This window comes from Sparus aurata, chromosome 18 (assembly GCF_900880675.1).
Source record: "Sparus aurata chromosome 18, fSpaAur1.1, whole genome shotgun sequence".
Classification (NCBI taxonomy): Eukaryota; Metazoa; Chordata; class Actinopteri; order Spariformes; family Sparidae; genus Sparus; species Sparus aurata.
In genome coordinates this window covers 36,870,325-36,894,440 of record NC_044204.1, presented here as the reverse complement: position 1 = coordinate 36,894,440, position 24,116 = coordinate 36,870,325, and the positions used below count along the sequence as shown (strand labels likewise).

Here is a 24,116-nt window from a genome sequence, read left to right as displayed (position 1 = left end):
GGTGGTCAAGGATCTTTGGAGTTTTGTACAAACACTGAAGATCGAGAAGAAGTAAAACACCTTGAAGCATTCTGTGTTTTGCGTCCTGCAAGACATTTAAAGGCACAGTCAGCGAGATTTCCTACTTGGCCTTATAATGTCATCATTTCTTCTGAAACTGACTTCTAGTGAACAGAACTGAAAATGGGTAAAGCCATTAATGATTCAGGTGTCATTGTTTCTTTTTTGTAGATGCGAAGTACAGTCTGGAGCTAGTTTATAATTCACTCACAAATTCAGTTATCCCTGCTTAGCAGACTGTAGATTTTCCACAAGGGGAAGCAGTCTACTTCATCACCACCTACAGGGAAGGAAAGTAATGGCACCACTAATTAGGACATGCAGATGTCTATGGTTGCTTTTCATTATAGGGATAGGACGATAAATAAGAATCAGATCTGACCACTGATTGTGATTAACTTCCAGTATCAGGATGATTGTGAATATTCTTAAATGAGTCACTGTTTGACCGTTTGACTTGATAACATACAGTATAGATATCCTGATTGTTCCTGTTGTTTTCAGTGACATTTTAGGAATGGTCAAGATAATCCGATATGAAATGTTCACATTTTTTTATTCCATGCTTCCTGGCTTCCTCTTTCCTACCTTGACTGGGAAATCGTTCCCCCCTGCAATCAGGAAAGATCTTGCAATCCCTTAAATTCATCTCAAGGATCAAAGAGGAAGGAGGAAGGAGTTTAGAGTGAGAAACGTAGGTGTTTCCTCGCGGGTTGTCTTGCTTGTCTTCCATGGATTCTTACCTGGAGGAGTTAGGATGCATGGAAGAGAGGAAAGCAGGTAGGGGTGGGAATCTCTTGGCACTTCACAATTTGATTCCGATTCTGATTCAGAGGTCAACGATTTGATTCTAAACCGATTATCGGTGCATCTTGATGCAAACATTTCTTTGTGTACATTTCCAGGCATGATTTAAAAAAAAGAAATAATGAAATCTGAGGTTGTTACTCGGAGTTTGCTAATCACTTCTTACTTTTGTGATGATCATTAAACAAAATCTACAGATTAATTACCTTCTCTAATATTTAAAGAAAAGGCTTTTCTTTGTCACAAACAGATTTGACTCTCTGAACACAGAATCCTCATGTTACAGTCAATGAGCATATCCCTGAGGGAAAAACAGTATACTGTAGCCTATATAAACAGTAAAAAAGCTTTCAATGCAATAATCAATGCAGCTTGCATTTCAACACATTATGGACCTATGTATCAGCTCTCATATTAACTCATGTCTACTTACCTACCCGCTTTCATCAAAGTGTCCAAACCTTCTGTTTTAGTTTCCCTGTAGAATGGCTGTGTCAGTGAAGTCACGCTGAGATGGTATTTTATATCTTGGCTCTAGAGTGAACACCACTGTCTGAAAACCCACATTCTCCACATCTGAATACGGTCTTAAATCCAATGCAATAAAACTTGCGATGGATTTGGTAATCTGCTTCGCTCTCTCGGAGTTCAGTTGAAGCTGTGCCTACGCCAGCTCGGTCGTTCTGTGGCTGCCATCTGCAACACGTCGCTGCTTCTCTCCCAACTCTGGGTGGTATCGCGCAAAGTGGTTTCTCAAATTAGTTGTGTTGCCGAAGTATTTAAGTTGAGTTCCACACACCTTACAAACTGTGTAGATAGAAGTCAGTGCCAGTCTTATAGGCTTGGTGCTAGCCATTGCAGCCATTTTTTTTGCCGCTGAAACATAAACAACTCGCACATGTGTTCGGTGTGCATACCTGTACAGCAGAGAATCAGCAGGCGCTTTCTGTAGCGGGAGATCTGAATGTTGCAGCGGGCCAACTAATTTTGTTTTTAAAATTCCGATTATTAACTTATCTGCTTTGAGAATCAAAGAATCCCAACGCTGGAAGCAGGGAGAAATGTTGTCATCTGTGACGTTAACAACAATATCTTCCTGAAGAAGTTGCGAGACATTTTGAAATCCTACACACAAGGTCTTATAAATCATCAAACGGCTGTAAAAATGTCAGCAATTGCAGGTGGTATAATCGTCAAATTACTGAAGCTATTCCTTTCCTTGCCTGTGTAAGGTGAGATCAGCATGCAGACATCTTACATTCATCTTAATATTTTTGCACGTTTGCATTGGAACTGCAAAAATTGAACTTCCAATTTCACATCCATGACACTGTCCACGTCAAGTCAACAATGTAATAGGAGATATTGCAGAATGTGCCTTTAAATATCTCTACTGTAAACTGAGATGAATCAGAGTCCCAGTTGGTGTGAATTGGAGCAGTATAAACAAAGATGACCAAGAACATTGATACTAAGGGACATTGACAATATCTTTTTCCTCCAAAGTGTTGTTTTCTTACTTTAGCTTCTGTTTGGCTTTACAAGGCATTAGCTTGCAAAACTGAAGTTGAGCGTTATTTGTCTGCTTTATAAATATTGTACAGGAATGTGTGTTTTTTAAATTGAACACTTAGATTAGTCATACAAACTCCAGCAGCAGAACTGTATTTTTTAACAACTCGGCGAACAGCACCGAAGGTCACTTTGTTTCCTGCAATGATAAGAAGAAGATTCAACTGTTAAGAAAGCAGTTCCTTTAAAAAAGGATGGATACATGCAGTTTTTACCCTACCACTGTTTCATTTCTTAACCAATGTGTTGAGTAAATAAGAAATGTTTCATCCCATGTTTTTACTAGAAACACACCTGACATTTCTGAGAGTGGTGTCATTGTTAATGTTTTTTTTTTTTTTTTTTATATTTCCAAAACAAATGTAATTAGGTACCCAGAGAGCCTGAACATATTACAAACCTGCTGACTGGACCCGTTTCAAAAAGCATTTTTTTGGGAGTGTCAATTCATATCCAGCTATTTATGTCTGTCATTATGAGTGAGTGAGTGAGTGAGTGAGTGAGTGAGTGAGTGAGTGAGAGAGAGAGAGAGAGAGAGAGAGAGAGAGAGAGAGAGAGAGAGAGAGAGAGAGAGAGAGAGAGAGAGAGAGAGAGAGAGAGACAGAGAGAGACAGAGAGAGAGAGAGAGAGTGAGAGTGAGAGAGAGAGTGAGAGTGAGAGTGTGAGAGAGTGAGAGAGAGAGAGACAGAGTGAGAGAGTGAGAGAGAGTATCAAAAGTGTTCATGAGAGTATAATGATCTCTATAAAACCAACTACAGCTGGCCCGACTCAAATGTTTTTCTTTATAGTAAATACATTACATACAAAATGTTAAAAACAAGGCTAATAGATTGTTAACGAGCTCCAGGAGGTTTTTTACGATGTGTCAGCGACGCTGTTTTTTACTGTATGTCAATGTGCTCTAATGCACTAAACACAGAGCACAAGCATGTGATGAACATGGATTATCTTATTTATTACAACATAATCATAAGGTATACATCAGAAAATTACATCAGAGCGACATGACGTCATTTACAGAAACCTCATGAAGTACTCAGCCCCATAATTGTTTGCACTCGTGTATGTCAGTGCTCTGGTGACAATAAGCTACACTTGCTCAGTGCTTATGTGTTTATGATCCTGTATAATGCCTTTTATGAGCCAAATGTTGGCAGTTGGGTACCATCTTTAACCCATCAAATAGCTAAGTCCAACCTTAATGTTGTCTCTAAAGGATATTTGAAACTCTACAGTTAAACTTAGGTCATGAAAGTCACCCTGATAATCGATCTAGGCATTACATTTTAAGTATCTGTGATGTCCTGCTTGTAAAGTTTCAGTAGGAGCAGGTTGCCATCTTTGGCTTGTGTATGAGTCCTTCAATGATTTTTAATATTCCCCTCATATCAAACTTAATGAACTCTTCTCTGTGAATAGATCTCTTGCATTTATTAACAAGCATGGCAGCTGAACAATTAGATTTGTGTCTGTGCTTAATCCGCCCCAGCTAATAGCTGGTTTGGCAGCTTGGATCTGTTGTCATGATCTTTATTTGAAATGTTTTAGTTTGGTGTAGAAATGTTTTATGTTGAGTATATAACCCCTCTCTAAATGTTAAAATACTGTTTGTGTTAACCTGACATTAGTTTTCCTCATTTGATTGTGAGGAATTTTCAATTAGCAACATATGTCCATGTAGAAAAAAAAGATGATCTTTGTCATTATTTTTTAGACACTTTGGTAATAACAAATACAATTTGCTTATTTGTTTTTTCAAATTTGGCTTTTGACAATAAAATGTGCATCCAACACTGTAATGTAACTGCTACCTAAAAGGCTACTAGACTGCAGAATGTTGAGTTTAGAACGGCGTTAAGTATGAAATCTTCTTTTTTTAATTATTCTTTTAGTAAATATCTATTATTGCATCAGACTAAGTAGATCTGAGATGTATCTATGATTGATACAGTATTGATTGAATGATCCCTTCTGTATTTCATTTATCCATAATATTGCCGCGTGTCTATGATCTGAAATACCTGCTGTGAAACATCAGTATGTGCTTAATTCAATTTCCTTGTGGGAGTCATCCCAAAAGGATCAATAAAGAGAAGTCTAAGTCTCTAAGTCTAAAGGCACCTTCACTTTGAGCTGACGAGAAACGAGGTTTATATCTCCTGCATATGTCAATGCAAATTAAATTGTAACCCTGTACTATTGTGAAATCTGTGTTGATAAGAGAAAATGATGGTTGGGCCGCCTCAACATGTTGATAGAAAGTGCATTTTGTCTGTTTAGTCAAATTTTATTGATTAGTTAGTGCATGATTGCTGATGGTGGACATTCATTCATGATTTGTCGAGATGAACATATCCATCCATTTCTATTTTTTTTTTATCTTACCTGTAATATTTCCCTGAATAAAGTGAATCCCAGCTGGTTTTGAGTCCCAAGAAGTTTTTTATCTGTAGACCAAGGAAAAATAAAAGTCTGCTAAACTATTTTAAGATCCCATATTTTGTGGATTTTTGGGTTCATAATTTTATTTTGGGTGTCAACTAGAATGGCTTTAATATTAACAAATGTAGTGTGGCATGATATTATAATATTAAAATTTCCATTCCTGCAGCACCTTTATTCACCCTTTATCTCTTTAAGAACCCCCTTCCGAAAAGCCCAGTCTGCTCTGATTGGTCAGCTCTCACAGGCCTGAGCAGGCACCAGCTGTGTTTCAACATAAACTCAGCTGGTGTTTTTTCAACCGTGTCCGTGCTGTGAGGGACAAAAGTGACCGACATGAGCGGACATGCTGCTTGATGATCTGGGACGTTTTTGATAGAGACGGAATGTAACAAAGTACTTTGACTCAAATACTTGAGTCACTGCATTTATTTAACAGCTTTAGGCAGTCAAGTGACCTCACGAATTACGATTTTTGCATACAAAATATACAGTGAACTCAAAGTATGTTTAGCTATAAATGGAAGTACTCATCTGTATGTACAAGTACAGCTAAAACAATCAGACAGCCAAAGGTGGAGTAAAATAGTTGAGTCTCATTCCCAGGTCGTCAAATCGTGACGCTCTAGGTTTGTGGTTCAGTCCGAGCCACTATTGTTAACTGTCAGGTGTATTTCCAGCCTCATTGCTCTGCGCAAAACTTTCTTTTAAAGTTCACATTACGATAATAACAAGCTTCAGCTTTCTTGAGTTAGACGTTAGAAGTTGGTGTCTTTTTGTGTTTCAACAGAAACTGAGCTGCGACACAAGGATTGTAACACAAAGGTTGTGTCATACAGAGAAGACTAGAGTTGGAAAACACCCACTTGACTTGATTGAAACCTCATATAAGCTGTGGCTGAACTTTTTCTGGCTGAAATAGTTTTTAGACATCCTAGTAAAAATGTGAATTTTTCCTTTAATTGTAATCACTTTTGTTTGCTGACGCCACTGGGCGGCACTGAAGTCCAGGCGTTGACTTCAAAGCAAGACTTCATCATGATATAAATTGATTAAGCTCTTACCTGAAGGGTGAGTCAGGCATTACTTCACTGCCAGCTGAATACTTTTTGCCCCGTAGCCACGAGGAAGTGAGGCGCACTAGCGGATGCAGCCGCGGGATGACGCACAATTTTATGTTCCAAACAAGACGACTGAGAGGCACGTGGAAATCCCCCCTTCGTGGTACACTTGAATTCCAGTCCAGGGTTTGACTGAACCAGCCTGGAGGTATTGACACAGAGTCACACCAAAGAAGCTCTCTCACACACACATTTATGTACAGAATGGCCAACCTGCAAGTTGCCTGGGTACCTCATTGGTGGAAAAAATTATTGACTATTATTGATTATTGACACTTAAAGAGATTAATTCCATTTGAGAAACTAATATCCAATAAGATGAGCATCAGTCAGGTGGTAGATCCCAGAGAAGACGGATATCTAGAGGAAACAGCCACAGAGGCAGGTTAGAAAGGTTTTAAGTTATATTTGGCATTGAGAAAGAAGATGTTCATTTAAGTTTTCTTGATGTTGGACTTGTCCTCCAGTTCAACCTCTTAGTGCCCGTTGTCTGTTTACTTTGCGTTATTTCTGCCATCATACAATATTTGGTTGTTTAAACGGAAAAAGGAAAAGAAATCCACGAAAGAAAAACTTTCTCGTAAGTATTTCTTTGTTTTTCTACCTATGTTTTTCAATATTTCTACAATACCTGTCAAATCATGTTCAAATTCATGCATATGAGCTGACTTTCATAGCAGGAAGTTGGTGGTTTCTACTTGTCTATGTGTGAAGCTACTATTTTTAATGATATATTTCCTGGCTGAGGTTGTGGTAACAGGGTCCGATAGCTCAGGCAAAAGTATGTAGTATATATGATCAACTTCATTGATGTAGCACATTTAAAACATAGTTTACAAAGTGCTCTGACAATCCAGCTAAAGCAGGAAACTCAGTAATACAATGTTACAGAATAAACACCCAACACTCAAGCCTAACACAAGGAAGCCTCATGTAAGGTGAGTTAAAACAAGAAGGAAGAACAGAAAATGTAAAAACATTACGTTAAGTGATTTTCCCAACCCTAACCGAGTAGTTTTTGTGCCTAAACCACAAAAGTTGGAACTTGAACATAAAGAATTGTAAAGATTTATTCTGGTGATTGGGTTGAACACAACACTCAACCTGGTGCATTCCCCGAAGCAACAAAAAATAACTTCTCGTGGCATCTTGTCTCGACACCAACGTGACTGTCGAAATCTTCAGTACTCTGGATAATGCACAGATCATTACCGTTCTCACCAGGAAGGATTCTTAGAATAAAAATGTAGTTCCAATGAAAATGATTGTTACGTGGGGCGGGTGTGCGTTTCTCTCTCTCTCTTCCCTGTGTTTCTTTCTCTTGCAGGTAGCGCTCCTCCCCCGTTAGCTGAGCACACCTGAGCGGAATCGGGGCTCTGGAGTGGGCGGAGGTGTTATAAGGGCCAGAGTACAGCGACACAGGGGGGGGAATGACACACGAGCAGCAGCACACCAGCGGAGACTCTTCTCCTCCCGTTTCCTCCTGGCCTCCAAAGCGATTTCTTCATTTTCATTTTGATGGTTTTTGATGGGGGCAGAAATTAGAAACGGACATCTTTGGACAAATTAAACTGTCTGCATGGCCAGATACCACGACATGTAAGTGAGCTGTTTCTTCAGTAATTTGGGTGAACTTACCCTCATATGGTTCTTCTTACTCTGTTAGTGTAACTGCCTTACTATAAGAGTTAGACCACGCAGGGACAAGGCAGGTGTTCTGTACATGTGAGACAGCAGGTATCACTTCCCTACATGTGGCAGCAGCCAAACACAACATTAGGCCATTAGGGAAATATCGCCCTTTTCTCTAATCCAGCAGTCACACGATATGGCACAGGACAGTCATGACAGTGTGTTCTCAGTCATAAACATCAGAGGACGATCTCTTCAACCTTTGTGTGTGTGTGTGTGTGTGTGTGTGTGAGATTGTGCTCTGAGAACAGGTGTGTTTTGTTTTTGTGAGTGTGGTTGTCCCCCCTATGAAGAACGTGTGACTGAAGCACAGAACGACCAGTTTGTGTTGTATAAAACCAGCTTGTTCTACCATCTGCCTTATTAAAAGCCTCAAGTCTGTGTGTGTGTGTGTGTGTGTGTGTGTGTGTGTGTGTGTGTGAGGGTGTGTGTGAGGGTGTGTGTGTGAGGGATGGATTGAATAATGTTTCAACCACAGTGAATCATCTGTACTGTATAATTTGCTTTTGATTTTTTTTTTCTAAATTTAAAAACTTGCAGCTTTGGCAATGTAGTGTGCATTACAACTTTAAATACATAAACAGCTGCAAACCAGCCATGATTACACACATTGTTGTCCCTCTAAATTCAATAGAGGGAAGAAGGTACAGTAGATTGCAGCTATGGTCATTGTCAGTGACGGACTGGGAACAAAAAACGGCCCTGGCATTTTCACCCACCAGCGGTGAACGTAAATTCCCATGCTATAAACAACTCAATAATAATAATATTAAAACAAATCAATAACTCATCAGAGCCGGCCGCTCCATAATAAAAATGTGTCTTACGGTCACGCAGTTATCCATGTCTACCTCTTCATCCTCCTCCTGCTCATATTCCTGTCCTGTCTTGCTCCATGGTGTGCTGGCTCAGCTGTGTCGCTAACATTAGTGCTAGCGGTATTAGCGCTAGTGCTAGTTGAAGCTGCACTTGATTTTAAAAACAAATCAGTCAGTTTGCAGCATTTTTCACCGTCAGCCAACAGTGCCCTCTGAGATTTCTCTCTTTTTCTTCGCTCCCCCCTTGTGTCGCTTGATACCTCAAATTTAGGTATGAAATGAATTGAGGTCCTCAATTCATTTTTTTGCTAGCTTAATCTCAGTCAACTTCCAACTTCCAACAACCACGCAGACGGTCTACTCGATTCAGTCTTGAAATTCCCAGAAGGCATTGCTTCATTTTAACTTTTGCAAACAAATAATCAAATAAAAAAAATACAGGTAGATTTGTTGTGTTTCAAACCATGCATGTTTTTGAACATCTGAATAAGACATTTTGCTACAAAATAATGCAGACTGATGTAAAAGTTTGTGAACGTAGAAGGTAACCATGACTGTGATATAGAGACTCGTATGTGGCATATAAATCCTGATTAGATAGCTTTACTGATGTGTGAGAAGGTACTGGAGAATTTGGTTTTCATTTAGCATATGAACTTTATTGAAGCATGAAAAGGGGGCAGAGAGAAATGATCTTAGGGCCGCTCTCTGATTGGTCGACTGGCGGCCCCTCTGGCATCTGTCCAAATTCCAGATTACCAGTCCGTCACTGGTCGTTGTTGTACATTTAAACAATCTGTTGTGAAAGCAGTAAAAACTTTTACATGGTTCTTAAAATACTTTTGAAAGATTGCAATACTGTGTAATATAAACCAGCATGCCATGTTAAACAAGTGTCAGATTAGACTAAATCACTAAATGTGAATAAAACATGAGAACCAGCTTCCCGAGACAAAGTTCCTGTGAAGCAAAATGGATTAAAAAGCAACTTTAATCTGCTGTACACCAATTTAAAGTTCACCCTGTTTAACACCATCGACTTATTTTGGTTTACGCTCTTCCTCTTTTTGTCTTTTCTGCCATGATGGTAGTGGATTTAATTAATCATGACAGAACACTTTGTGTGGATATATGCAAATGAAACGGCTGCAAAATTCACAGAAATATACTCAACATCCGCCAGGATAATTTGTGGACTTGTAGAACTCTAGTAATGATGTTCAAACTCTCTCGGCTTGTGGGTGCAACACCAATCCATCTCAAATTAAAGTTGTCCTGTGGAGTTTTCTTATAAACATAAAAATGTATGTTAACATTAAGTGATTGATTCTGGACTAAATCTATTGTATTTCTTTGAGTTCTTACAAACGCCAAACTTTCTCATGAAACATTTGCAGTAGATTTTTATAATGCTTCCTAATTGTGCATGGTTTACATCCATGTTAGCTTGATTGTTGTCTTCCTTTACTCTAGCCTCTTTCACACTGCCGTTTGCATGCGGGGATCCTGCACCAAGTCTCCGACTCCTCTGTGTGAAAGTTTCAGATGCAGTGTGGGGGGAAATTTCGCTCCGGCGCTGATCCGCCTCTGGAGGTAGTATCAGGGCCGTATTGTTGGCGAACCGAACCAGTGTGAATGGATAAGCTGGTGGCGCAGAGTGAGGGCGTGTCTCTGTGAATTACACAGCGGTTCGTCTTTAAGGCGGAGATGCTTCGCTCTGTGTGAATCACCATTGGCGGAGAATTGGCAAACCAATGCTGTGGAGATGATGCGGCATTGCTGTGTAAAAAGGGCCACCCATTCACCCGCATGGCTTACATAAAATCACACACCAGTTAAATAATGTGTTCAAAGCTACATTCAAAGAGTAGTGTCTATTTAGTCTTGTTTAAAATGCACACTACAGTGGGAATAAAAGGGTTCTTGTAGGTTGTTTTTGGCCGGAGGTACTCTGGCATGGCTGCCTGAAGGGAGCAGCTGGAACGAGCAGTGAAGGGGTGTGAAGGGTCCTCAGTGATGCTTTTTTTTCTATAGCACAACTATAAAGTTCTGAAAGTTGAATTTGAGTAGTGCTGATGATCTAAGCTGCAAGTTTAGCAATTTTTTTTTTTTATTTAGATTGCCCAGAATCACAAATTTACCTCAAGGTGCTTTACATTCTGTTCAGCCTCCAGCAACCTCTGTCCTTAGTTCCTCGAACCAGACGAAAGACAAGAAATACAGATAAATGTCGATCATATTCAGTAAAGATGTGGATGCAGACAGCGCGTACTCATCAGAACTGTATGAATGTACAAGCAGGTTATTGTGACCCATAGTTACGTCTATTGTCAGGCAGCGCCTTCTAGTGGCCATGTGAAGTATTATGGCAGCCAAGGAAGAAATCAGGTGAGTATAGAGGGCGACCACATAACGAGCAGGTCGGGGAGGTTGGACACGTCAAATAAACACAGACTTTCACCCAAAGGAACAAAGTTCTTGTCTCATATGAGACCAGAATTCAATAGTGAGTATTTTTAACTTAGTTACATAGTAAACCGTCGTCATATAGACAATCTTACATACATATGCATGTTAAGGTACATAGTCATTTAAACCCAAATCACGACCTTTTCCCTAAACCTTACTCAAACTGCTACTGTATGATGAGGGTTCAGCACGCCTGTCGCTGGAATGCTGCAACATTCAAGTTGTGGGAATGGTGATAAATGTCATTTTAGGAGTGATTGGCCATCTACCTATTCATTCGTTTAACTATGAGGATGGGTTGATTAAGGAGGACGTTGAGCAGCTTCAGGTGTCACCAGATAGGTAGAACCTGACCCACAGGACCTTCTCTCGAACATGAAGACCTTGAAGGAGGACAGGCGACCCAAACAATTTGTGTGGTCAACAGAACAGTGTAAAGGGCAACAAAATGCAAATCCCCATATAACCAATGCTGTCGTTCAACAGGAACTACTGACTGCTCATTTGAGCATTTATTCATACATAATTGACATTTATTTAAAGCTGTCAGATTAAAGTTCTTTCCAAGTCAAAGTCCATCAATCAGCTCAGTCATTTCTAATAAGATCTGTTTACATAAGCTTGAAGAAACAAACACTCCAATACATTAAAATTCAGACGTCTGTTGTCACTTGTCATCACCCCCTTTATTAGTCTGGCTTGTAGCAACTAGTATCAATTAAACTACAAATTTCCATTTGATACAATCACCTGTGCTGCTGCCAAGAGTGTTGCTCCACATGCTTCTCTGCAGACGTGTTGGAAGTGTCAGTACATCTTTCAGACACCAGGCACTCTTTACCATGAATCTGAGGCACAGATTATGCAACCTCATCCGACACTGTTCTTTAGACTGCCTTTGGGGAATGCTAACACTGCTGACAGACACTCAGCCTGCATTTTCACAACTTCAGTTTTGATAGCTAAAAGCAGAGGTGGATTGCAACTAAACCAACTCTAATCATGAGGCTTTTAAAGTAATGTCACCTTTGAGAGTCCTGTTATCTATGTTAGTGTGAACTCCAACTTTATGTTGGTTAGGTGTTGTTTTACTTCAGTCGAGCTCCTGCAACTGTTCCATGAAATTGTGCATTTTTAGTCAAATTTTCTTCCTGGGGTTTACCTGCAGAACATCTAATTGAGGACAATGTTTTCTTGCTCATCTCTGGTGGAAAGAAATGTAAGGTCGTGTCTCTGCAGGCATGTACATTTCCGCCCTCTTTTTTCTCACGACCTAAAGGGAAGTGTGATTTTCAACACATCTGTGCGTCTAGTTGGGAAAAGAACTCACTTCTACACAACAGATGTTGTTAACACATGTTAGTACTATAACATAATTCCAGTGTTGCCAAACGTAGTCAAAAGTTAAAATATTGTTTTGGTAAAAGTAGTTATATATATATATATATATATATATATATATATATATATATATATATATATATATATATATATATATATATATATATATATATATATATATATATATATATATATATATATATATATATATATATATGAATATATATGAATATATATATATATATATATATATGAATATATATATATATATGAATGAATAAAAGTACTAAAGTAGCAAAAGTAGTTGTCTGGTTACAAATGCACGGTTACATTATAATGTAATGTAGTATAAAAAGTAAAATTAAACATGTATGTGACCCGATCCAACAGAATGCATTTTCCTGATTGATTATTGATGTTTTTCCCGTCTAATTGTATCCAATTTCATTAAAACAAACAGATTTTAAACTGTGCAACTTGGGCTCTGATGCATGATGCTATCTGCATCTAACTAAGATTATCATATAGATGTAGTGGATTTAAAATACATTATTTGTTTCCAAAATGTATTGGAGAGGAAGCAGGAAAGTTCCTCAAAATTGTACTTAAGTGCAACATTTGTTGTAAATGGTTGTTAAACAGAAGGAGTCCAGTATAATGGGACCAAAAGTAGCATTCTTTTCAAAGCTGCACTGTCAGATTTGCACTTTGACGGCCCCAAGCGGCAGTGACAGATAACCTTCAGATTTATGGACTTAGTTACCCTCTTTTTCAGCCATGTCATATAACATAATATGATTTGGACAAATGGACAAAGGTGGCGGCAGTACACATTCATCACTCTAGTAAAAGTAACAAAGTACAGTCTCTGTAAAGTATAAACATAAAAAGTATCCCTCTGAAGAACATCTCTACTGAACTGCACGTCATAAGTCAAAGACTGTAGAATCAGTAGGAACTGACCGAGCTGCTTGTAAACTAGGGGTGCACCGAGCCGATATTAAGATTGGATATCGGCCCCAATTTGACAGAACGGCTGGATTGGTAAAATGAACAGATCCACGGGTCGATCCAGTTTTTGTTTTTGTTCTTCGTCGCAGCACATCCTACGTCATTCGTCAGCGTTAGTGTGTCGCATGCTGGAAGAGCACAAGTTATTGTTTGACCAACTCTTTATCAGTTTATTCTCAGGTTCAGCTGCTATGTTTTATTTTGTATTTCTGTTTGCAGGACGTAACACTTACTCACGTCACATTTCTCCGCTGATTAGCTAGTAGCCCCGCCATCAGTTGTTAGCCTCACCGATCAGCTGTTAGCCTAGCAACGCTAACTTTCAAACTCACGTACTCAATACTATGTGGGCTGTCCATTGTTGCTCCGTTGGTCCTCCCTCCACCACAACCTCAGGGTTATTCACCGCCGGGCTGCTTTGTCTCCTCCTCTGCTGCTGCGGTCTCCCCGGCTCGCAGCGATGGTGGATGGTCGCCCCCGCTGTGTGCACGGAGCCTCCAGACGCTAGTTTGTTTACGGACGGTGCTACTGACTTCGGTGCTAGTGTTCCCTCCGTGCTGACCATACCTGTCAACCCTCCCATTTTCCCTGGGAAATTCCATTTTCCCATTTGCCAACATTGCCTTATGGTCAGTCCGTCACTGGCTTGAACTGTTAGTGCTGCTGACTGACAGGCGCTCCATTCATTCTCTGTTTTGTTTGTTCCACTTTGTTACGTGTGTCCTTGGGTACCCTGACAGGCGCTATATAAATTAAATGTATTATTATGATTATTATTATTAATGTTACACATGTTTACAATGTTCGGTAACTGTTTGATTATTTTGTCTTAGTTAGGAAAGTCTGGTGCCTTTAGTCCCTTTTACATGGTGGAAGGTATACAGTTTATTATTAATTCATACGCTCAGTCCAGGTATCGGTATCGGGATTAGATCGGAAAAACTGGATTGGTGCATCTCTATTGTAAACGCGCCACAAAAATTGTTGCCTGTCGAGTCGAGTCAAATATCGTAATTTTCGGTTGGTAAAGATCAGCAATTGCCCCAAATGCATTAAAACTAGAAGAGTACAAACTACAGATATGTGTGGAGAGTAAGAGCAAAACATTGCCAGAAAGTGAAGTGCAGATACATGAACATTAAATAAAGAAATTCAGTATTCGTACTTCCCACCTCTGCAGATGTACATGGACAATTTCATTTAATATACAAATGTATCAACATACGATCTCTGTTTTAGTTTGTCATTTAGAATGTTGTATTTTTATTTTAAAAGACATTTTAAATATTGCAGATGTCTCAAAAAAATTCTCCAAAGTGTCAAACCGTCTGTCAGAGGCATGTTTGAGTGAGCATGTTGTTAACAATGTGTTTCCTCTGGTAGTTTGTACTTAAGACGTCAAACTGAAACTACTGAGTGTGTTTTATCAACCCCCTCAAACACACACACACACACACACACACACACACACACACACACACACACACGCACGCACACACACGCCCATCCCCATGACAATTGTTTTGACCTTTGCTCTGAGGAAATAAGGCCGTCTGTGCTTGATGTGACAGGTTGGCACATCACCTGGATACAAGCAAATAAACGAGCGGAGGGAAAAAATATCAAGGGAACATTTCAAGCATTCACAGAGAGCTTTCAAAATGGAACAATGACTTTGCCCTGGGGGAAAAAAGTGATCATGCTGGTATGTTTATATTAGGCGGAAAGGAAGCCTTCATTGTCATCACCAGTGATTTTCTCTTTCACGGCAAGATTTTGACAGTTGACTGTATCTTAATAACAATTCCTTCTATGTACAAGTCAATTGTCACGGATGATACGCTTATGTAAACATTTTTCTTCTTCTTGTCCTTTCAGGCAACTCTTTTCTTGTCAGGATTTGTGAACTCCGTGGCATTATCCTGATTAATGTGAATACTAACACAGTTAATTTTAACTCTTGCCGTCGTGTCTTTAATGGTGTAGTCACATCTTTTTGCTGCTCCTTGTATTGGGAATATGTGTGGGATGGCAGGGTGGGGTTGTTCATTCAGGGATTGGGAACACTTCAGCGAAACAGACATCACGGGAAGTAATTGTGTAAATGAGAGGAAGAGGTGGGGGAGTTCATCATCTATCTTCCCGTAAGCAAACCCCGGCCCAGTAAAACACAGCCCAGTTGGTACAGCAATAGGACATGCGGTTATTAATACAGAAGAGGGAGGTGCGCTCGCCTCGACAAGCGCCGACACGCGAGCGCATTACCTCTACGGCTGCTATGGCAAAGATGTGAGCTGCATTCCTCTGCCCACAAACTCTGAGCTTTTTTCCCCTGACACAGAGGAGAGGCTTTTGACTGTCAGCCTCAGATGTGGGAGGGTTTGACGGCTCAGGCAATGCTAACGACAACTCGTCTCCACATTTTTCATCTCTAAGGTTATACTTGGTGATGATTTAGCAAAAGCACTGAACGTTTTCTGTTGCCATTTAACTAAAATGGCTCAGATATATACTGTAACAATATGTTGGAATTTAGGTTACCTGTTTAGTACAGAAAGAAATCATGTTTGACCAAAAAGTTACAGACACAACAGCTTCTTTGGATTCTGTAGTAATTACTGCCGAAGCGAGACAAAGCTGGTGTGGAAGGTGGAGCAAACCACAGATTCTGGAACAAGACTTGTGGTGAAGAGGCTGACCTCCCTCCTTTTTGGAGTTGTCTAGTGTGAGATGCCCGGGCACACGAGGATGTCATGAGGTCCTGCTTCAACAATTCTCCAGTAAAGGTTTCCTCAGAGAATGATTGGGTCATCGGTAGGTCTTCAACTGCCAGTTAAGCCTTCCACTGAAGAGGTGGGTGGAGTTGGGTCAGGGTTAGGGTCTCTATGGAGCGGCATAGCCAAAAAAAGGACCGCTGCCCAGCTCCCTGTGGCAGAGATCACTGAGGCAGTTACTTCAGCATGTCTTTCCAGTTTTCAAATTCAGGGCTGGGTCCACAAAATGTTAAACTGAGGGGTGATTCTTGTTTTTATAAAAGTGAGAGTATGTGCTGCAGTTATTGGGGTATCAAACAGCTTAACCTCTGCAGGAAAGCTTACATTTATATGTATCACTATACCAGAAATGTACTTTTACTTTTTTACAAACATTTGTCTGTTTCACACCGATCTGCACCTTGCATGCTGTCTCACTTTTTCATCTTGTCTTGCTTCCCTTGTATATTGTCTACAAGGTTTCAACAAGATGAAGGCCTCCAGTTTTGGAATTGAAGCAAAGGATGGCAGCTAGAATGACTGGTTGATTCTCTCTATGCCAGTGATATCGCTGTTTTATTGTCGGCCTTTATACAGGATAGAGAATGAAAAGCTGGCAGTTGACATTTCTGCAGGCAATGGATACGTTAAAATGTGTTTGTGTCACAATACGAGTCACTTCCACACAAGTACTTAGCCCTGTGCTGCTCCCCGGCATATGTATGCAAAGCTGCAAGGCTCTAGACACATATGATTCACACTGAAAACAAAAGGAGTGCGAAGGAAGGACGAATTACAACTGACAATGCAAAACATCCAGCACTTATTTGGTGTTGAGTTGGTGCATTATTTCACCTACAACACTGCTTCTGTTTTGGCTCAGCAACCCATGTTAGTCCTTTTAAGACACAGAGACACATATTGTCAACACAACAAAAGCTGTCCACCAGCCCCAGACGGGCTCCCTTTCAGATCTCTGTGCTGAGTATTCATGCTTCTTGCTCTTTGACATGTCAGTGTGCCAGCACTAACAGCGCTGATGGTTTGATTGACAACACCAAGCATGCAGTTCTTCAGAGAAGCAGACATGTTCTCAGTATCATCAAATTCTTAATGTAATGGTAATATTTAAATCAAATATTTTGTAAATATTGATTGACTGAGACAGAGGTTAACCGGTATTCAGTTAAAAATTCAGCACAGCTACATCATAAAATTCACATTATATCTGTTAACTGTATCATACAGGTGAAATTAAGGCATTAAAAGATTTTAAAAGAAAGACACACCACCTAGCAGCTGAAAGCATCCTGTTACCTATCCAAACTTCTGTACAATAGAAAACCCTAACTCGCCCTTTTTACACAAATGTTACGCAATACTTCCGCCACAGAGACCCGTCTGTACACTGGCTTTGTTTTCTGTGTTGTGTCTTACAATTAACCAAACGCACACTGGGATTTTGGATATTATGCCAGCATTCTACAAACGAACGAGGCACAACTGTCATGACATTTAACACAGCATCAGCATTGACCCCTTTCTAAACAGTAACACTGGCATGACAATCATTTCCCCAATAATGTGCAGTAAACTTGTATATTTTTGGTTGGTACCTTTGCAGCAAACCAGCATCCACTACTTCTTAAGACTTCTGATCCAAATAGATGGTAGGATTACAGCATTTATACATCTGAAGACATTGAACTGAACTTCTAATAGCAAACGTATGAACACAGTCATATAAATATTTATGAGCTATGTTTTTTACCTGCATGAACGATCCAGAAACATTCCCAGGTGAAGCTCGGCACCAGTGATCCAGTGAGATCTCGGCATGTTTGACAGTGAGGCTGCATCAATCATGTTTTATTTTATCTCTCTCACTGTCTAGATTTAGTGTAAGTGACGCAACCTATCACATACTTCTAATGTAGGCAGGAGCTGAAACAACATCAGCCATATGAAAGCTGGATGGGTGTGGAGGGTCCAGCCTATTTCTTGGTGGGTGGAGGTGCCAGTCTGCCTTCCCTTTGTACATCTTACATCTGGAACGGCACATTTTCCCCTCTTTTCCAAATAACATCTGCCGCAGAAAAGCCAGACAGGTAGTTAGAGTTGATTGGTCATGGATGGATTTTCTCTCTCTTTCTATGTTGCTCTCTCTTCCTCTCTCTGTCCCTCCCTTTTTTCTATTCTACAAAGCCCAGAGGCTAGTATTTCACTGATTACAGAGTCCTTCCATTTGAATGGTCGTTTGTGTATTGTCAGAACAAAGGGGGCGAGCGGCCTCTGAAGAGGTGCTAGACAGGAGAATGGATTGGGCTCAGCGATTAGGATGAGTGGAAGTGCAGGTTCAGGCTAGCTTAGCAGAGCAGAGGCAGCTCAGGGAGGGACTCCACTCCAACTGCTGTGGGACCTTTCGTGACTGGCAGAAGTGGACTTGTGTGCTGCAGCTGCACTCCACTGCAACTTATTGTTGAACTTAAATTGTAAGGGAGCTGAGGGAGTTTCATAGTGGACTAACTAACCTCTTGTATTGCCCTGAATTAGTTGCCTGTCTTCTGAAACCTTGATTAGGATTAAAGGCCTTTAATTCCATGTAAAATGTTGATGTTGTGCCTTAAGTGCACAGTGTTTCATTTCTGCCCCGAGTGGTTTCTCATTCAAAGCAATGAAAGACAGGTCCCTCCTAAAATGTTGCTTTAAAATGTGATTTTAGTGACTTCCCTGCTTTAGGCTAATTGTTTTTAGATTACTGAGTTAAATGACAATGACTTCCACTTGGAAACGAAAAGGAAGTCAGAGCGATTTTTCATCATCCAGCATCCAACATTGAGAAAACAAACAGTAGCCGTTTTTTGACAGGGCACAAAGCCGCCAATTTGCCCGTCCTTTTGGCGGCTCGGTATGCGGTTTTGGACAGAGGGCGGCAAATTGGGGGTCTGTTTTGGTCCGCCAATTTTCCGCCTCGCTCAAATTTAAAAGAGGGAGCAATTCCTGACGTTGCACCTATATGACCTGTCTGCTTGCTTTTCGAAATATTTTACAAACTCCATCTCTCAACGAATGACGTCTGATGTAGGCTAACCCTTGAAGGCACACGTGAGTCTGGACTTGTGCATGCCCTAGACTCGTGGAAATCGGTATCAGAACAGAACTGGAGCGAAATGGAACCATCGCTCTGGCCTTTGGATTAAAACCCGCTCTGCGCTCCGACTATATTTCGCACGCTCTGCTCCCCGCTCGCTCCACGCTCCGCTCCGCTCACATGCCCTGGCGGACATTAAGATGAGCAACTGGACAGCCGCTGAGATCCAGGAGATGCTAGTGTCTCCTCGGTCTCTGTAGCTGTTTGGTTGTGTTAGCTTGTTGTTGTGTCGGCAAGCTAGGAACGGTCGCTACTTTCAAATTAAAAGCCCCCCGCTAAGAACCCAGTTCTAAACTCCAATGGGGTGCAAAGTAAAGCTCTTATTTTGAAGACAAATTCGTTGTCACTGTTCACAGCCCAACTTCGAGCTTCACGTCACGTCACATGCTTACGCCTACCTCAGAGGCGGCTTTAAAAAAGCTTTTAAATAACTTATTCAATTACTTTTATTGTGAAGAATTTTTTGCCATTGAAACACATTTATTACCAAATTAGCAGAGTGGACATTGTTCAATAAGACCCACAAATTAAACACAGTTATCTTAAATTCAATTTATGATTTCTTTGAATCCGAACAACGTTGGAAACATTTTGGACGATGGAAGTACCAAACTTGATAAGATATATAACAAAGGTCTTTTGGACATTTGAATGCGTGCATGTTGTACAGCATGCCTGTAAAGCTGCCATGAAGCAGCACACCTTAGGCCTTCACAAAAAGTGGAGCAGTAGTCCAGTGAACCTGTTTGTGAGCCTGTGTTCACAGGTTTGGACACTTTTTGTCAGAGGAAGTTCTTAAATTAGAATTAGGAGCAACATTGGAGCAGCTAGCAGAAACTATTGACTATCCTGCTTTATCCCTTTTTATGTGTATACAGTTTGTATTGTCTTTATTTGGATCATTTCCAGTTTTACTGTCTTGCTTTGTCTCATTTCATATTTATGTACCATTTGATCACTTTTTCCAATGCTTCTAACTCTTGAACTGCTTTAACAATTGAATTTAGCCACGGCGGGATCAATAATATCTCATCCACACAATTAAACAAAAAACAAAACAATACAGAGATCCGTCTGTTGCAGATTTCTGATGAATCTCTCTTTTAAACTCAGCACAAGTCTGAAATATTGGCACAAGAATGTTTTTCTTCAAATTCAAAGCAAAGCCATTTAACAAAACATGAGAATGAGGCCTTTTATTCCAAACGTGCCAATTAATAGATACTAATAATGAGATATATATTTTTAAACAATGCATCTCTCCCACAATTTTCAAAATCAAAATAGCATTGTTATGATAAAACTGTTCCTGAATTGATCGTAACACAGGATGAGACCGATCTGACGTGTTGCCACAGCAAATGCACAACAGACCAGTTGCACCTGAGGAAGTTCCTCTCAGACGGCACAGTAATCAGATAAACGTGAGGCTGACAGCTTTCCCTTTGAACACTCACTTAGTACTTCTCACCCCTAACATGGAGGTAATAACTTCAAATCAAAGTCCTCATCAAATTATGTGGGTGAGTCCGGGTCACACTCCTGGTGGGCTTCGACATCCTTCTGATTCCACAGTATCACCTTTTCAAAGCTGCTTCTAAGCTGATTATTGATTTACTCTGGGCCTTTGTGTCATTAAAGAGATCTATAAACTGCTGTCCATCAAAGGTCGGCCATGCTTTAAAAACACATCAGGGCAGCAAGATGTTTTTAATAATTGTCAAATAACCTCACATTGTGTGTGAATGAGTCACTTTATAATGTGGCATGAAATTGCTGTGAGACTCACCAACAACCAGCGGCTTCATTTGGTAATTACGGCACTCCAAGAAAACAGTTATGGGGTCGTTCAATTCAGGGAGGAAAAATAAATTGAAGAGCTGAGAAAAGAACACTGACATCATTTCACTTCCCAAACTTTCACCAGCAGTCCGCCCAGCTCTGACGGCTTATTATGTCATTAAGGCACTCATATTGTTCAGCAGAAGTCTGAGAACACAAACACACTTATTGATTTCCCTGCTCACTCGTCCAGGGGACTTGACATTTATCTGTCAAACAGCAGCCAAAAACTTTGCACACATGGGGTCTGTCGGCTGATTGTGAGTCAGCTGTAGCGCTGTGATGTTTTGGCAGTTTCTCTGTACTGAGCAACAGCCAAAGAATCCGTCCATGCAAGAACAGTTCAGTGATGTCTTTAAAATGCATGTAGTCACATAAAGTTCTTCCACGTGTTAGCAACAAAACAGCCCATACTTTTGTTTCTGTTTCTGGACAACTGTAGGCTACCCGCTGGATGAGACGGAGCAAATCATCATTAATGTCAAACAGGCGACTGAAGTCAGTGGAAACATTAATATGTTCTGTGTGTACTGTGCTGCTCGCAGATGATTTGTTGAAGAGCGCAATTTAATTTTCACCCTTCACTCCCACTGCCTCTCCCCCAAAAGAGCACCCACACCCAAAACTCTGTGGCCTCCTTCCTTCAAGGCAAAACCTAAATGGGCCCTAATGACTCCATGCAAACAATGTGTGACGGGGGACAAATTATCAAAACTTCTCCTTCAGGTGAAAGATCTCCGAGGTAGCTGTGGCCTCCCCTCCCTTCTCTGGCTCCTCTCTCTGTCACCCTCCGCAATGTCAAGGTGTCGCGACCCCGTTACGACCCAAACCCGAGTTGGCTGTTGGACATCAGTAGCCTGCAGAAGGGCACGACCAACAGTGTGAAAAGGGATGTGTTTGGAGAGGCGGGGGTGGGGTCAGCCTGTACTAATGGGGTGAGGCTGATTTCAGCAAGATGAGAGGAAGAGGGCCGTCCTGTTGTTAAGGTCTCACACGCTAGTCGGCCTGTGACTTCTAGTTAAAAAAGGGCTTCTGGGTGGCTTATATGAGTCAGTGGTCACCCCTCTGCATCAATCGCCTCACCTTCAGAATTGAATGGGACACATATCTCCCCCCCCCCCCGCTGACACACACTGCAGCTACCCACCCCTCCTTTCCTTTAAGTCAATATGTCCGTGTCAGAGATGAAAGTGCAAAGTGGGAGGGACGCGGAGGGGGTCCTGACACTAATGTAGTACACTGGGCTTCACGTACTGATCTGCCAAGTTCTTTTGTCAAGCCCTAAATGCCTGCTAGGGCCCTTTGAACCGCCGAGCGCTCGCCCGCCCTCAGATGCCTCCTCCTTTAGCTTCAATGAGATATCCTCGCTGACATTCCCACAGTCCCGTCGCTGCGGACAGACACGCATAGCTGCACGGCCGCGGCGAGGTTCAGATTCAAAGACTTGAAAGGAGTCTGGGAGTCGTGTAAATAACATCATTCTCTACTCTGCGACGGAGCTCCTGACTTAAAATTGTTCTCATTAAAATTGAAATAGAAATGGCGAACGTGGCCGCAGAGGATCGTTTCAGGCTGCGTTTGAATCTGTGGTTTCAAAGCACTTTCATTGGCTGCCAAGCACAGCGAGCCAGGTAAACTAAGACCTATAACTTGCTTGCTTGTTTTTCTCACTGCCTCACTCTTGTCAGCTAATCTCTGTGGGTAACCTTATCCCAACTCTTGAGTGGCTGCCCCCCCCCCCCCCCCCCCCCCACTTCCCTCCTCTGGGCCTCAGAAACCAGCTCTCCCCATTCACAAAGCTCACTCTTGTTATGCTCGAGCAGCAGCATACAGCATTTGATTGATTCTCGCTGTATTATCAATTTCTTTCCTACTTTTTTAAATAGTGTTTGCAGGCAGTTTTTAGGAGCACCGACTTCTGACTGATGGTCTGACAATGTATTTTGCAATCTTCCAATTCACCAAATTTTTTTAAAAAAACAAAGAAAACAAAGCAAAACTTGCAGCTCTTTCTTGTCATGTAGACGCTCAGGTGATGGAATTTACTTTGGAGCCCTCAAAGCAAAAAAAAAAATCAACTTGAGTCCCATTTTACATCTTTATCAGTGTGCTTATGTAGAAATAGACATATAACACAAAAAGAAGATGACACTGTAAATCTTCAGAATTTGCAAAGTGATATAACATTAATACTCTTAACCGTAAAGCAGACTATCCACTTCTCCTGCTCTGCGTGTCTTCTTGGAGGAGAATGCCAAAATGAAAATAATGACACAATAACATTTATGGCAGTTCATCTCTTACCAAACAAACACCGCTGGAGTTTTTTGAAAATGTATTTAGAGTAAACTATGTGAATCAACCATCAAGCCTGTTTGTTTATGAACCTCTCACATTGTATTGGACTTTAGTATTACTTTATTCTCAACATTCAAACATTGCAGAAAATGTTTTCTCCTAGAAAACTAGCCGGGGATGTATATCTATGAACATGGTCAGATGTAGCCAATAAAGAACTCCGGTGACCTCATTCTGTCGTGCTGTCAATGACTCAACTTGATCTTTTTGTCGTCATGGTTTGAAGATCTGTCTGTAAAAGAACAGAAATTCTCTGATTCAGAAATGTGAAACGCTGTCGTAGAGCGACTGGTGAGTCACAAGCCGTTTTAAGACAGAGCACCAAGCCGCCAATTTGCCCGTCCTTTTGGCGGCTCGGTCCGCGGTTTTACACAGAGGCCGGCAAATTGGGGGTCTGTTTTGGTCCGCCGATTTTCCGCCTTGGAGGGAACACTTATTTCCTCCTCGCCTGCTTTCCTAATCCGAGGTGTCAATGTGCCGGCCTCTGCGTGAGGTGGGCGGAGGTGTGGATGACCTGCACTGTTGTGCGACCCACAGCCGGGGAGTTTTAAAACCAGGAAACAGCTGATCACAGCAGTCAGTCCATCACTTCATCCGTGGACATTAAGATGAGCAACTGGACAGCCGCTGAGATCCAGGAGATGCTAGCGTCTCCTCGGTCTCTGTAGCTGTTTGGTTG

The 24,116-nt window shown here is 41.1% G+C and overlaps 1 protein-coding gene across 3 annotated transcripts in view; it reads left to right on the top strand.

Moving 5' to 3' along the window:
• The window catches only part of LOC115568807 (fibroblast growth factor 18-like), a 56,412-nt gene that overhangs the window by 17,018 nt on the left and 15,278 nt on the right, over positions 1–24,116 (top strand). The gene's annotated exons all lie outside the window — the stretch shown is intronic.